Here is a 13353-nt window from a genome sequence, read left to right on the forward strand (position 1 = left end):
AACTTTCTATTAAAATGTATTGAAGTGAGATCATTTATTTCCTTTGGGATATGTATTCTGAGTATATCCACATCACCATCAGACCATTTTATTGGTAAACTACATGGTAATGTAAAAATTGTATTTTTTAGTGATCCAATACGTAATATAGTACATTTGTCATAATTTGGTTGTAATCCGGAGAGGTTAGAAAATGTATCTAGATCCTCTATGAGGCTGTGGAGGGATTCTAGTTGTGGATTTAAAAGAAAACATGAATCATCAGCGTACAATGACACCTTTGTTTTTAAGCCCTGGATTTCTAATCCTCTGATATTATTGTTGGATCTGATTTTAATAGCCAACATCTCGATGGCCTCAATAAATAGATATGCCGATAGTGGACATCCTTGTTTCACTCCTCTTGACAGTTTAAAACTTTCTGAGAAATAGCCATTATTTACTATTTTACACCTAGGGTTACTATACATGATTTTGACCCATTTTATAAGAGATTCTCCAAAATTGAAATGCTCCAGGCATTTATATATAAACCCCAGTCGTACTTTATCAAATGCCTTTTCGAAGTCTGCTATGAATAGCAGGCCTGGTTTCCCAGATTTTCCATAGTGTTCTATTGTTTCCAATACTTGCCTTTTCTCCAATGTATCTTCCATGTAAAAAACCTGTCTGATTAGAATGAATAATATCCGACAATACCTTTTTAATTCAATGCGCTATACATTTTGTTAGAATTTTTGCATCACAACACTGAAGTGTAAGGGGCCTCCACTTTTTTAAATGGACTGGATCTTTATATTTTCCACTTGTATCCTGTTTCAGTAATAATGAGATCAGACCTTCTTCTTGAGTGTCAGATAATCTACCATTTACATAGGAGTGGTTAAAACATGCTAATAACAGTCCTCTTAGTATATCAAAAAAGGTTTGGTATACCTCGACTGGTATGCCATCCAACCCTGGAGTTTTCCCGGACTTAATGTCTGTAATTGCATCCAGAAGTTCCGCCTCTGTAATTTCACATTCACAAGAGACTGTTGCTTAATTTTTGTTGCTTAATTTTTATTTTACTTACCTGTTACAAGTGTACAGAAAGTCTTGTTAAAAATCTAATCAAATCAAATTGTATTTGCCACATGCACCGAATACAACAGGTGTAGACATTACAGTGAAATGCTTACTTACAAGTCCTTAACCAACAATGCAGTTTAAGAAAAAAATAAAAATAGAAAATAATTAAAGAGCAGCAGTAAAATAAAATAACAGTAGCGTACCGGTACCGGTACCGGTACAGAGTCAATGTGCAGGGGCACCTTGCATAAATAATAAACAGAGTAGCAGCAGCGTAAAAGAGGGGGGGAATTGCAAATAGTCCGGGTAGCCATGATTAGCTGTTCAGGAGTCTTATGGCTTGGGGGTAGAAGCAGTTAAGAAGCCGTTTGGACCTAGACTTGGCGCTCCGGTACCGCTTGCCGTGCGGTAGCAGAGAGAATAGTCTATGACTAGGGTGGCTGGAGTCTTTGACAGTTTTTAGGGCCTTCCTCTGACAACACCTGGTATAGAGGTCCTGGATGGCAGGAAGCTTGGCCCCAGTGATTTACTGGGCCGTACGCATTACCCTCTGTAGTTCCTTGTGGTCGGAGGCCGAGCAGTTGCCATACCAGGCGGTGATGCAACCAGTCAGGATGCTCTCAATGGTGCAGCTGTCCGGTCCGGCCGCCCAACAACCTGCCTGCTTGACCCTATCCCCTCCTCTCTTCTCCAGACCATTTCCGGAGACCTTCTCCCTTACCTCACCTCACTCATCAACTCATCCTTGTCCGCTGGCTATGTCCCTTCCATCTTCAAGAAAGCGAGAGTTGCACCCCTCCTCAAAAAAACTACACTCGATCCCTCCGATGTCAACAACTACAGACCAGTAGCCCTTTTTTATTTTCTCTCCAAAACTCTTGAGTGTGCCGTCTATAGCCAACTCTCCTGCTATCTTTCTCAGAATGACCTTCTTGATCAATGCTATCGGAAGAATCCCGGAACATATTCCAGTCTGTGCTAGCAAAACAGTCCTGTAGCTTAGCATCTGCGTCATCTGACCACTTCCTTATTAACCGAGTCACTGGTGCTTCCTGCTTTAGTTTTTGCTTATAAGCAGGAATCAGGAGGATAGAGTTATGGTCAGATTTGTCAAATGGAGGACGAGGGAGAGCTTTGTACGCGTCTCTGTGTGTGGAGTAAAGGTGGTCTAGAGTTTTTTCCCTCTGGTTGCACATTTAACATGCTGGTAGAAATTAGGTAGAACGGATTTAAGTTTCCCTGCATTAAAGTCCCCGGCCACTAGGAGCGCTGCCTCTGGATGAGCGTTTTCCTGTTTACTTATGGCCTTATACAGCTCATTGAGTGCACTCTTAGTGCCTGCATTGGTTTGTGTGGTTAAATAGACAGCTACGAAGAATATAGATGAAAACTCTCTTGGTAAATAGTGTGGTCTACAGCTTATCATGACATACTCTACCTCAGGCGAGCAAAACCTCGAGACTTCCTTAGTATTAGATTTTATGCACCAGCTGTTGTTTACAAATATACATAGTCCGCCACCCCTTGTCTTACCGGAGTCAGCCATTCTATCCTGCCGATGTAGTGTATATCCCGCCAGCTGTATGTTATCCATGTCGTCGTTCAGCCACGACTCGGTGAAACATAAGATATTACAGTTTTTAATGTCCCGTTGGTAGGATAACCGTAATCTTAGGTCGTCTAATTTATTTTCAAATGATTGAACATTGGCTAATAGGATTGATGGAAGAGGCAGTTTACTCACTCGTCGTCGTATCCTTACAAGGCACCCCGACCTACGTCCACGATATCTCCGTCTCATGCGAATGACGGGGATTTGGGCCTTGTCGGGTGTCTGTAGGATATCCTGTCGAATTTGCCTGAATTCACCTGCTGCTGTGTGGAGAATTTCGCCATGGTAGCTTAGCTTGCCAGATCGGGAGCTGTTTTGTTCCAAGAGACCTGAGGACTTCTTTCGTGACGCTGGACATCTCTTCTGTTTCATGCAAGGCATTTTCCGTCATGGATTATAGATAGGGATTGGCCTTGGAATTATTGTTTCAGGGAGTATGCTACGGTACTGTGAGTAACACTGGGGTTTCCAATTCATTTGCTGAGTCATTTGGTTTTGGTTTCTATCAAAATTCATTGAGCTCCAATGCACGCCAACATTAGCTTGCTAGGTCGAACAGTGTCAGTGACTCAGTTTTAACAGTGCACTCTCTATACCATGGGGTTATATATTTATTCCTATATTGTAATTGATTGTGTGGTACTTGTGTAACTGCAAATGTTATATTTATATATTCACGTTAAATTGCATTCTGTGTGTTGTGTTTTCTTTGAGTCATTCATTTAGTTGCATCTGAGAACATTCTGGAAACAGTAATATAAGCCTTTATTTATCTATTAGTAATATCCCTTGCCTCTTGTTTTTCCCCTAGCGAGTCAATATCATAGAAGTTAATACACTGGGATGTCCTTTTCACCATTATTCCCTTGCTGATCTATCCAAGTCTGTGGTGAGAGGGTTACATATAAGTATCATATTAGTATCAATAGCATATGGCTATTAGTCTTACCTAGCGCTGTGCCTGGCTTCAGTTGAGAATCGACTGAATCTGCCTCTGGTGGGGTTGATGTTTCTGAAGGAGGATAAACATCAGAATAATATGACAGTAATATACAGAATAATATACACCTATTCAATATGGGGTCAAAGAGGTGTGAGGTTCGGACAGGGGGAATATGGAGGGAGGGATGTCCTGTCTTACCTCTCTTCTTCTTCTTGGCTTTGGTCTTCTTTTTTAGGTCAACCTCAGCATAGGTCACATCAACAGGTCCAGCTTCTGCTGACAATGGACATTTCCAGTCTACAAATGAAGGAATTACCTTATTGCATATTCTAAATCTTCATCAAAACTCCCAAATTGTGAATTTAGTGACTAACTGCCAACTTGTAGAATAGGTCTTACCTGTGGCTTTCCCTGTCTTCACCTCAGAGTAGACTGGATTTTCTTTTGGATCAGCTGGCTTTTCTGAGGAGGAGGAAGAATAGCAGAGAATTTGTAGATTTTGTTTTATTTTTAAATATATATTGTACATGTTTTTACTGAACATTAGCACTGGAAGGGGTGATGCTGCTCGAGAGATGAGGAGAACTGAGATGGACGCTATCGTTGTTGAACTTAAAACTTTAACATCTGAAGGGATTACGAATTGCATTTAGCAAAGAGACTGTTGCTTAATTCTACTTGCCTGTTACAAGTGTATGTTTCAACTAATCTTTGATACACTGCACATTATTAATTGATGTCACAGTTGAGTCACCTTTCTTTTTCTTGTCCAACTTTTTGAGTTGAATCTGGGCGTATGTCACATGACTTGTTCCAGCAGCAGCACCATCTGAAACATACAGGTAATACACTAATATCTCTACTTAGGACTCTATTCAATCTGTATTGCTGAACGGTTACAAATTGCGCGATAGAGGTAAAGGTAATTTCCGATTGAGCTGACATATGCAGCGTTTACCTTGAATGCAGTCTCCGCTAACGTGGGAACATTGCCTTTAAATTTAAATCACGCTCTAACGCTGAACTTCCGTGATACGGACTGAATAGAGCCCTTAGTCTTAGTGTGTTAGTCATATTAAAAACATGAAGAACAGCAGCAGTAACTCTACTGTATTCATACTAAACATAACATACAGTGTATAGTACCATTATCATTGTTGTCTGAGGAATTGATCGTATCGTAGATGTTAGCACCACCTGTTGGTCAATGAAGAGAGAGAAAGGTTAGTTATGTTGGTTATCCCTCAGCTTCCCTAGGGACAGAGAGTACAGTAACATGTTGTTATTCAATGTGGATGTTGATGAGTCAGTGTATGAGGTTTCAGAGAGTGGTAAAGTCTGGGCTGAGAAACTGACCATGTTGCAGAAGTGTATACCCAGCATCAGGAGCCCGGCCCAGGGTAGATCCTTGGTCCTGTTGGTGGTCCTGGTTGGTGCTCTGGGGCTGGGGGGGCCTAGAGCGACAGATATACTCATGAAGAACTAAGATGATATGTTACTGAATTAACATAACTGAGAGACCGGTGTACTCACAATAATAATCTGTTAAAACAGGAACCTGTAACGAGAAATGCATACTATAATATCGGGTAATTTCTGTTTTAAACTATTGTAATTATAAATATTTCTAACTAAACATGAACTGAAAAGTTAAATGATTAATAATATTAATCTCACCTTTGCTGTTTTGATTTCTCCACAGCAGGACCAGGAGAATGACCAGTAGAACACCAGCAACAACCAGACCCACAACCACTCCTACTAGGACTGATGTAGAGGATCCAGGAGCTACGACTGGAGAGACTGGAGAGAGAACAACACAACACCATCAGACTCTGAGAGAGGTAATATAGGAGTATAGACTGGTCTGTATCTTTTGACAATTTAGTTGACATATCATATTTTCTATGGGAGTACAAATCCAAACCTATGTTAACATCAACACTAAAATCACATGTTTATCACATGTTTTCTCACCTCTCACTGTCATCCAGCTCTTTGGTGATTCTCCCTTGTCAGGGTATTTGCATTTGTAGAATCCTTCATCTGACTTGGATACTGCAGGGATGGTCATCTCTCCTGTTGTCTCATTCTTGATGAGAACTCCATCTTTGTAGAAATCAGCCTTGATGTTTGAGCTAGTTGTCCAGTATTTGCAGCGCAGAGTCACAGAGTATCCTTCAGTCACGGGATGGGCAGGGCTCTCCAGCATCACATCACCATCTGTGTAACATAATATATAAATAATACTGTAAATCTGCATGCTGGAGTCATCACCCTCAAAATATTATGAACTGGTATTTTATAAGAGATGCAATTCATTACAGAATTGAACATCCTATCAAACATTAAAATGTTGTTGTTTTTTGTGTGTGAATGTCGTACAACAGACATACCATCCACTGTGATGTTGACAGCATTACTGTACTCTCCTGCAGATCTGAAACAAAGAGAGACAGAGTCAAACCTATAATAAAATAATATATATTATACACATGAGGGTGACTTAAATATTATTCGATGCCGTTTCAATGCAGTTAGTTACCTCCTGACCAGAGAAACTGGGGTTCACTGTAGAGTGTGTCATAGACTGGGTCTCCTCTCCCAGCTCTACACGCATATCCTCCTGTGGGAGTAGGACCAGCAGGACTCAGGGTGTAGAAGCTCTCTGTAGTTCCAGTACTACTGTCAGATAGGGGCTCTACAGAGTAGGACTTGTCCAATAGGGAGGGTAACCCAGCTCTGTAGGGAACAGTTCTGTACCAGGAGAACCTCCAGCCTGTAGACGTCTTGTCAACTTCACAGCTCAGAGACACTGAGTCTCCAGGGTTCAGCCACTGAGGAGAGATACTCAGGACAGACTTGGGTTTATCTGTTATGAAGGAAAAGGCAGTTTTCAAACTTTTAATACAAAAAATATTATATAAGTATAAGCTCAAATAGACTTACCAGACACAGTCAGTTGTACAGCATCACTGGTCTTGGAGAACTTGTTTCCCTTTACACCCTTAAAGGTATATGAACCACTGCTAGACATGTAGACAGGACTGATTCTGTACTCAGACTTTGTGTTAAAGGGGATCACTGACTGACTATTCTTATACCATCTGTAGTTCCAGTCAGAGTCTCCTCCTCCCTGGATGTCACATCTCATAGTGACAGTCTCTCCTCTGAATATCTGGGTCCAGTTGGGTTGGAGGGTCAGAACAGCCACCGGTCTCTCTGCACAGACACAACACACAACACATAGTGAATATGTTGCACACATCAGAATACAAATTACATTAAACAATACTCACAACAATAGAGCCTGAAGATATGAAAGGTATTCAGTAACATATGGATAACAAGTAGACTACATATTATTAATCCACATAGGAACCCACTATCCTAAAAAGTACAAACTCACCAGTAACATGTATCTGGACTGGGTCACTGTACAGGGTGTGGTAGACTGGGTCTCCTCTCCCAGCTCTGCACCAGTACTGTCCTCCATCAGAGACACTGACCCTGCTGAGTGTGTAGGAGTATCCAGAGGTTGAGGTTACTGGTGTAGAGTCTGGTCTGTGTCTGTACCAGTAAAACTTCCATCCATAAGACTCTACTGTACAGGTCAGTGTCACACTGTCTCCTGTGAATACGTCCTCTTTGTCTGAAGTCAGTGTAGTCGAGGGCTGATAATCTGTTGGTATTGCAATAGGATTGAGTGGGAAGCTCCAGTGTCCTGACACACACTACGATGAGAACAACAACAACAAGTTAGTGATGGAGCATCAATAGTGAACTCACCAGTGACTCTGATGGGGAGGGAAACACTGAGTTGAGACCACTGGGGCCGACCTGTCCTCACCCCAACACAAATGTACTGACCAGCCTGGTTAGACAGTGTGGTGATGGTTTTTCCAGGACTCTGTTTTTATTTATTTCTGAATCAGTGGTATTCCCAGTCTGTGTAGTCTGAAATGTTACACTGCATCCATTATTTGATACACATCATGTGGATACATTTCCAACGATTTAGCTTTTGGAGAGTTTTGATAAAAGTACATTTTAGGTGTACATCAGTGGAGACTCCTCAGAGGAGGAAGGGTAGAACCATCCTCAGTGAATTTCATAAAAATACAATAGGGAAACATTAAAGTTATCCTTTTTAGATTCAACTATACTAAATATATTCACGTCACCTAATAATTGATTAAAACAGACTGTTCTGCAATGAAGGTCTACAGTAGCCTCAGCAGCACGCTGTAGGTTAGCACCATGGTGTAGCCGAAGGACAGCTAGATTCTGTCCTCCTCTGGGTACATTGACTTCAACACAAAACCTAAGAGGCTCATGGTTCTCACCCCCTTCCATAGACTTACAAAATAATTATGACAAAATCCATAGGATGTCCTTCAAACTAGCAGTGCTCTTGCAGCATGAACTGACATGTTCTCCACCAAATCAAAGGATCAGAAAATGAATCTAGTACTTACATTTAAATTTTTTACATTTAAGTTATTTTGCAGACACTCTTATTCAGAACAAGTTACAGTAGTAAGTGCATTCATTTTCATATTTGTTCGTACTGGTCTGTACTCTAAGCATAAGCTACAGCTAGCTAGCACTGCAGTGCATAAAAAGTGGTGAGTAGTTGACTCAAAGAGAGAGAAATACAATAGTTGAACAGTTTTGAACAAATTAATAAGTTATGGAGAAGAGAGAGCGAGAGCTACACTGAACAAAAATATGAACGCAACATGTAAAGTGTTGCTCCCATGTTTCATGAGCTGAAATAAAATATCCCAGACATTTTCAATACGCAAAAAATGCTTATTTGTCTTACATTTTGTGCACAAATTCATTTACATCCATGTTAGTGAGCATTTCTCCTTTGCCAAGAAAATCCATCCACCTGACAGGTGTGGCATATCAAGAAGCTGATTAAACAGCATGATCATTACACAGTTGCACCTTGTGCTAGGGACAATAAAAGGCCACTCTAAAATGTGCAGTTTTGTCACACAACACAGATGTCTCAAGTTTTGAGGGAGTGTGCAATTGGCATGCTGACTGCAGGAATGTCCACCAGAACTGTTGCGAGAGAATTGAATGTTCATTTCTCTACCATAAGCCACCTCCAACATCATTTTAGAGAATCTGGCAGTACGTCCATCCGGCCTCACAACGAAGACCACGTGTATGGCGTCATGTGGGCGAGTGGTTTGCTGATGTCAACGTTGTGGACAGAGTGCCTCATGGTGGTGGTGGGGTTATGGTATGGGCAGGCATAAGCTACTGACAATGAACACAATTTGATTTTATCGATGACAATTTGAATGCACAGGGATACCATTGCAAACGCCATGCTCTATCAACTGAGCTACATCCCTGCCGGCCATTCCCTCCCCTTCCCTGGACAACGCTGGGCCAATTGTGCGCCGCCCATGAGTCTCCCGGTCGCGGCCGGCTGCGACAGAGCCTGGATTCGAACCAGGATCTCTAGTGGCACAGTTAGCACTGCGATGCAGTGCCTTAGACCACTGCGCCACTCAGGAGACACTAAGAGAGAGAAATATATACAACATACAACAAGCTGTTTTTATGTGACTGCTATGAAAGTTAACTTTGTTTGCATGAGGGGTGTATTCATTGTGCCGATTCTGTTGAAAAACTTTTCCTAAACGGAACAAAACTGGTAAAAACATGTCTGAATTTGTCCAATAGAAACTGTTGTTTGCGACTGTTGGACTAATGATTACACCCTACATCAGCTAGATGCAGGCAAGAGTGTGCAAAGCGGTATTGAATGTGTCACTGTCTGTCACCTTGATTACTCAAAATTCTCTCGACCTGTAAACTTTAATTCATAGGCTAGGTTGTAGCAATCTTATGATGGGTACGGGTAAAATTAGAGCATCATGAAGTAGCCTAAACCTATCAATGTTACATTGAGCTGGGTGAATGGAATTTGAATGACAGTCATCCAATATACTGTAATAGAAATAATGGCATGTCTGTAAAAAAATAATAATAATCCTCCCTCATCTTAAACGACACCAACCGCCACTGGTGTACATATACATATGGATCTTTATGGATCTTAATTTGACCAGTTTCTTACAGCAGGAAATTGATCCTGCATCAAGAGGAAATGTGAGTTATTATGTGGATAATAATTAATGGACATTGTTGTAGGGGTTGATGCATTTTTCGTTAGAGCAAATCAAGTCTGACATTTCTAAGTGGAAATATTTTTTTTTTTAAACCTTTGAAAGCTTAAATGCACTACAAGTTTGCATTTCCTTCGACGCAGGACAATTCGCTCACAACAGGGTGATCAAATTAAGATCCTACACCAGTATGTAATCAGTCTCAAGCTCACCAGTGAATCTGATGAGAACGGTTCCGCTGGGTTGAGACTGCTGGGGCCGATCTCTCCTGGTCCCCTTACACAAGTACTGACCAACCTGGTCGGGAAGAAAGATGGTGATGGTTTCACTGGACTGACTGGAAGGCTGTTGGTTGTCTCTGGACCAAAGGTGCGTCCAATCTGTGTACAGTGATATATCACACTGCAGAGTGACTGTCTCACCAGAGTGGAGGGGACCCTGAGGAGAGATGCTCAATGTGGCCACAGGCAGAGCTGTGGAAACAGTTAAATGAAAACAAATGCAGTTAGTGCACAAATCTTTTCAAAGTATGATCTGACTTCTCTAGGTAATACGGTAACTATTAAAGCTGAGGATGCATATTACAGATTAGACATGTTACCTAAACGGAAAACATTATCAATTTCAAAAATCAAAAATCAAATAAAAGTTTATTCTCAAAATTAGGAAGGTCCAGTTAGTGATGAAGCATCAATAGTGAACTCACCAGTGACACTGATGGAAAGAGAAACACTGGGTTGTGACCTCTGGGGCAGACCTGTTCTCGTCCCCTCACATCTGTACTGACCAGCCTGGTCAGGGAGAGAGATGGTGATGGTTTCACTGGTCTGACTGTGAAGCTGTTGATTGTTTCCGGACAAGAGGTACATCCAGTCTGTGTAGCTTAGTATGTCACACTGCAGAGTGACTGTCTCTCCAGAGGAGAGGAGACCCTGAGGAGAGATTCTCAATATGGCCACGGGCAGAGCTGTGGAAACATGCAAATATTAAACAAATGCACCATATTTCTTCAATTATTACATGAAATAAGAATGAGAAAATTGAGGAATCTTGGAAAGACATTAGACATCAGTCTTTACCTACTTAGTTTTTATTTGAACCATGTGTGTGGTTGTATCGGGTTAGAGTGATGAAATGCAGAAAAATATATTCGGATTATTTACTCACCTTGAGTGTGTCCACAGATGAATAATGCACTCAACACTGAAACACAGAAAGAGAGAGGGGGATAGAGAGAGATAAATAGAGAGATGGAGAAAGAGAGAGAGAAAGAGAGAGAGTGAGAAAGATAGAGATAACTGAATACGTGACATTGAGCTAGAAGAGCAGTTTAAAAATACACTACATGACCAAAAGTATGTGGACATCTCATTCTAAAATCATGGGCATTAATATGGAGTTGGTCCCCCCTTTGCTGCTATAACAGCCTCCACTCTTCTGGGAAGGCTTTCCACTAGATGTTGGAACATTGCTGCGGGGACCTGCTACCATTCAGCCACAACAGCATTAGTGAAGTTGGGCACTGATGTTGGGCGATTAGGCCTGGCTCGCAGTCTGCGTTCCAATTCATCCCAAAGGTGTTCGATGGGGTTGAGGTCAGGGCTCTGTACAGGCCAGTCATGTTCTTCCACACCAATCTTGACAAACCATTTCTGTATGGACCTCGCTTTGTGCACAGGGGCATTGTCATGCCTTCCCCAAACTGTTGCCACAAAGTTGGAAGCACAGAATCGTCTAGAATGTAATTGTATGCTGTAGAGTTAAGATTTTTCTTCACTGAAACTAAGGGGCCTAGCCCGAACCATGACCATTATTCCTCCTCCACCAAACTTTGCAGTTGGCACTATGAATTCAGGCAGGTAGCGTTCCCCTGGTATCCGCCAAACCCAGATTCGTCCGTTGGACTACCAGATGGTGAAGCGTGATTCATCACTCCAGAGAACGCGTTTCCACTGCTCCAGAGTCCAATGGCAGCGTGCTTTACACCACTCCAGCCGATGCTTGGCATTGCGCATGATGATCTTAGGCTTGTGTGCAGCTGCTCGCCCATGGAAACCCATTTTATGAAGCTCCCGAGGAACAGTTCTTGTGCTGACCTTGCTTCCAGAGGCAGTTTGGAACTCGGTATTGAGTGTTGCAACCGAGGACAGACAGTTTCGGGGGTCCCGTTCTGTGAGCTTGTGTGGCCTACCACTTTACGGCTGAGCCATTGTTGCTCCTAGAAGTTTCCACTTCACAATACCAGCACTTACAGTTGACCGGGGCAGCTCTAGCAGGGCAGAAGTTTGACGAACTGACTTGTTGGAAAGGTGGCATCCTATGACGCTGCCACGTTGGAAGTCACTGTGCTCTTCAGTATGGCCATTCTGCTGCCAATGTTTGTCTATGGAGATTGCATGGCTGTGTGCTCGATATTATACATCTGTCAGCTGAAATAGCCGAATCCACTCATTTGAAGTGGAGTCCACATACTTCTGTATAGATAGTATATATCTGGTATAAAACTATAGATTCCTATAGACTCATATACAACCTGATTAAAAGCTGCAATGACCAACAACTCCAACACTCACTTAACTTTCTCCCATCTTACTAGCTCTGACTTTGCTGATAGTTACTTTACTGAGGTTGTCCCATCTAGCTATCTCAAGATGAATGCATTAACTGTAAGTCACCCTGGATAAGAGCATCTGCTAAATGACTAAAATATAAATGTAAATGCTCTATAAAGGGTAAACACAGTGTAACCAAACAACATCATCTGTTGCCACTTTATTGTGCATTTATGACATACTTCATATTCTATAAATAAATACAATTCTCGTCCAATAAAGGAAATAGTTGGCTAACATCATTTATAAATACAGATAAATACATTCATCATAATGTAATACTCACAGAGCAGCATATAAAGTGAAGTGTTCTCCATTCTGAGCCTCTGGTAAGGGACTGAAGACACCAGCGTTTCCTCCGGACCTATTTAAAATGATAGACAGACTGTAACTACAGCCAGCAAGAATCCCACCTACAGTAAATTATACAGGCCAAAAGAGCATGATAAGCCAATTGTCTTGGTACTGCCTTTAGAGATGGTAACAGTATGAATACCGGGTTGCTAGTTTACAACATATTCAAATGGAGCTCAGGGGAAAATAGGAACTGAATATGAGTTCGGTATTGAACCTTACCAATTTACTCAGCATTCTCCTGGGACGCGTGCGTGAGTGCGTGTGTGTGCGCACGCGTGTGTGTGTGAGAGAGAGAGATGGTACATGAATACAGTGTGTGTGTGAGGGACTGTTCCTACTCCTCCCAACATCAGTAACCTTGCTTGTGTTATATGTTATAACATATTTGTTATACTGTATTATGAGGCTATGGCTAGCTTTTTTTTGTACTGTTTCTTTTGGCCGTGGGATGGTAGGTCTATTTGATTTTCATTACAGTTTTGTTGTTATGTTGTGTTGCTGTGGATTGTTGTGTAGTTGAGTCATCCTGTGTTGTGTTATTGTGTTGTGTAGATGGGGTGGGCTGCTCCCCACGGGATCAGGTGACAACACAGATGAGAGGTC

General features: G+C 41.8%; 1 long non-coding RNA gene across 1 annotated transcript; it reads right to left on the minus strand.

The window, feature by feature from the left end:
- Positions 1-4027: 4027 nt before the first annotated feature.
- On the minus strand, positions 4028-5074 carry LOC123482975. The gene is made up of 4 exons (XR_006658027.1): positions 4983-5074; positions 4773-4823; positions 4381-4455; positions 4028-4088 (listed from the first exon to the last, which is right to left on the minus strand). It is a non-coding gene; the product is annotated as an uncharacterized LOC123482975 (long non-coding RNA).
- Positions 5075-13353: the final 8279 nt, after the last annotated feature.

Source organism: Coregonus clupeaformis, unplaced genomic scaffold (genome assembly GCF_020615455.1).
Source record: "Coregonus clupeaformis isolate EN_2021a unplaced genomic scaffold, ASM2061545v1 scaf0001, whole genome shotgun sequence".
In the NCBI taxonomy this organism is placed as follows: Eukaryota; Metazoa; Chordata; class Actinopteri; order Salmoniformes; family Salmonidae; genus Coregonus; species Coregonus clupeaformis.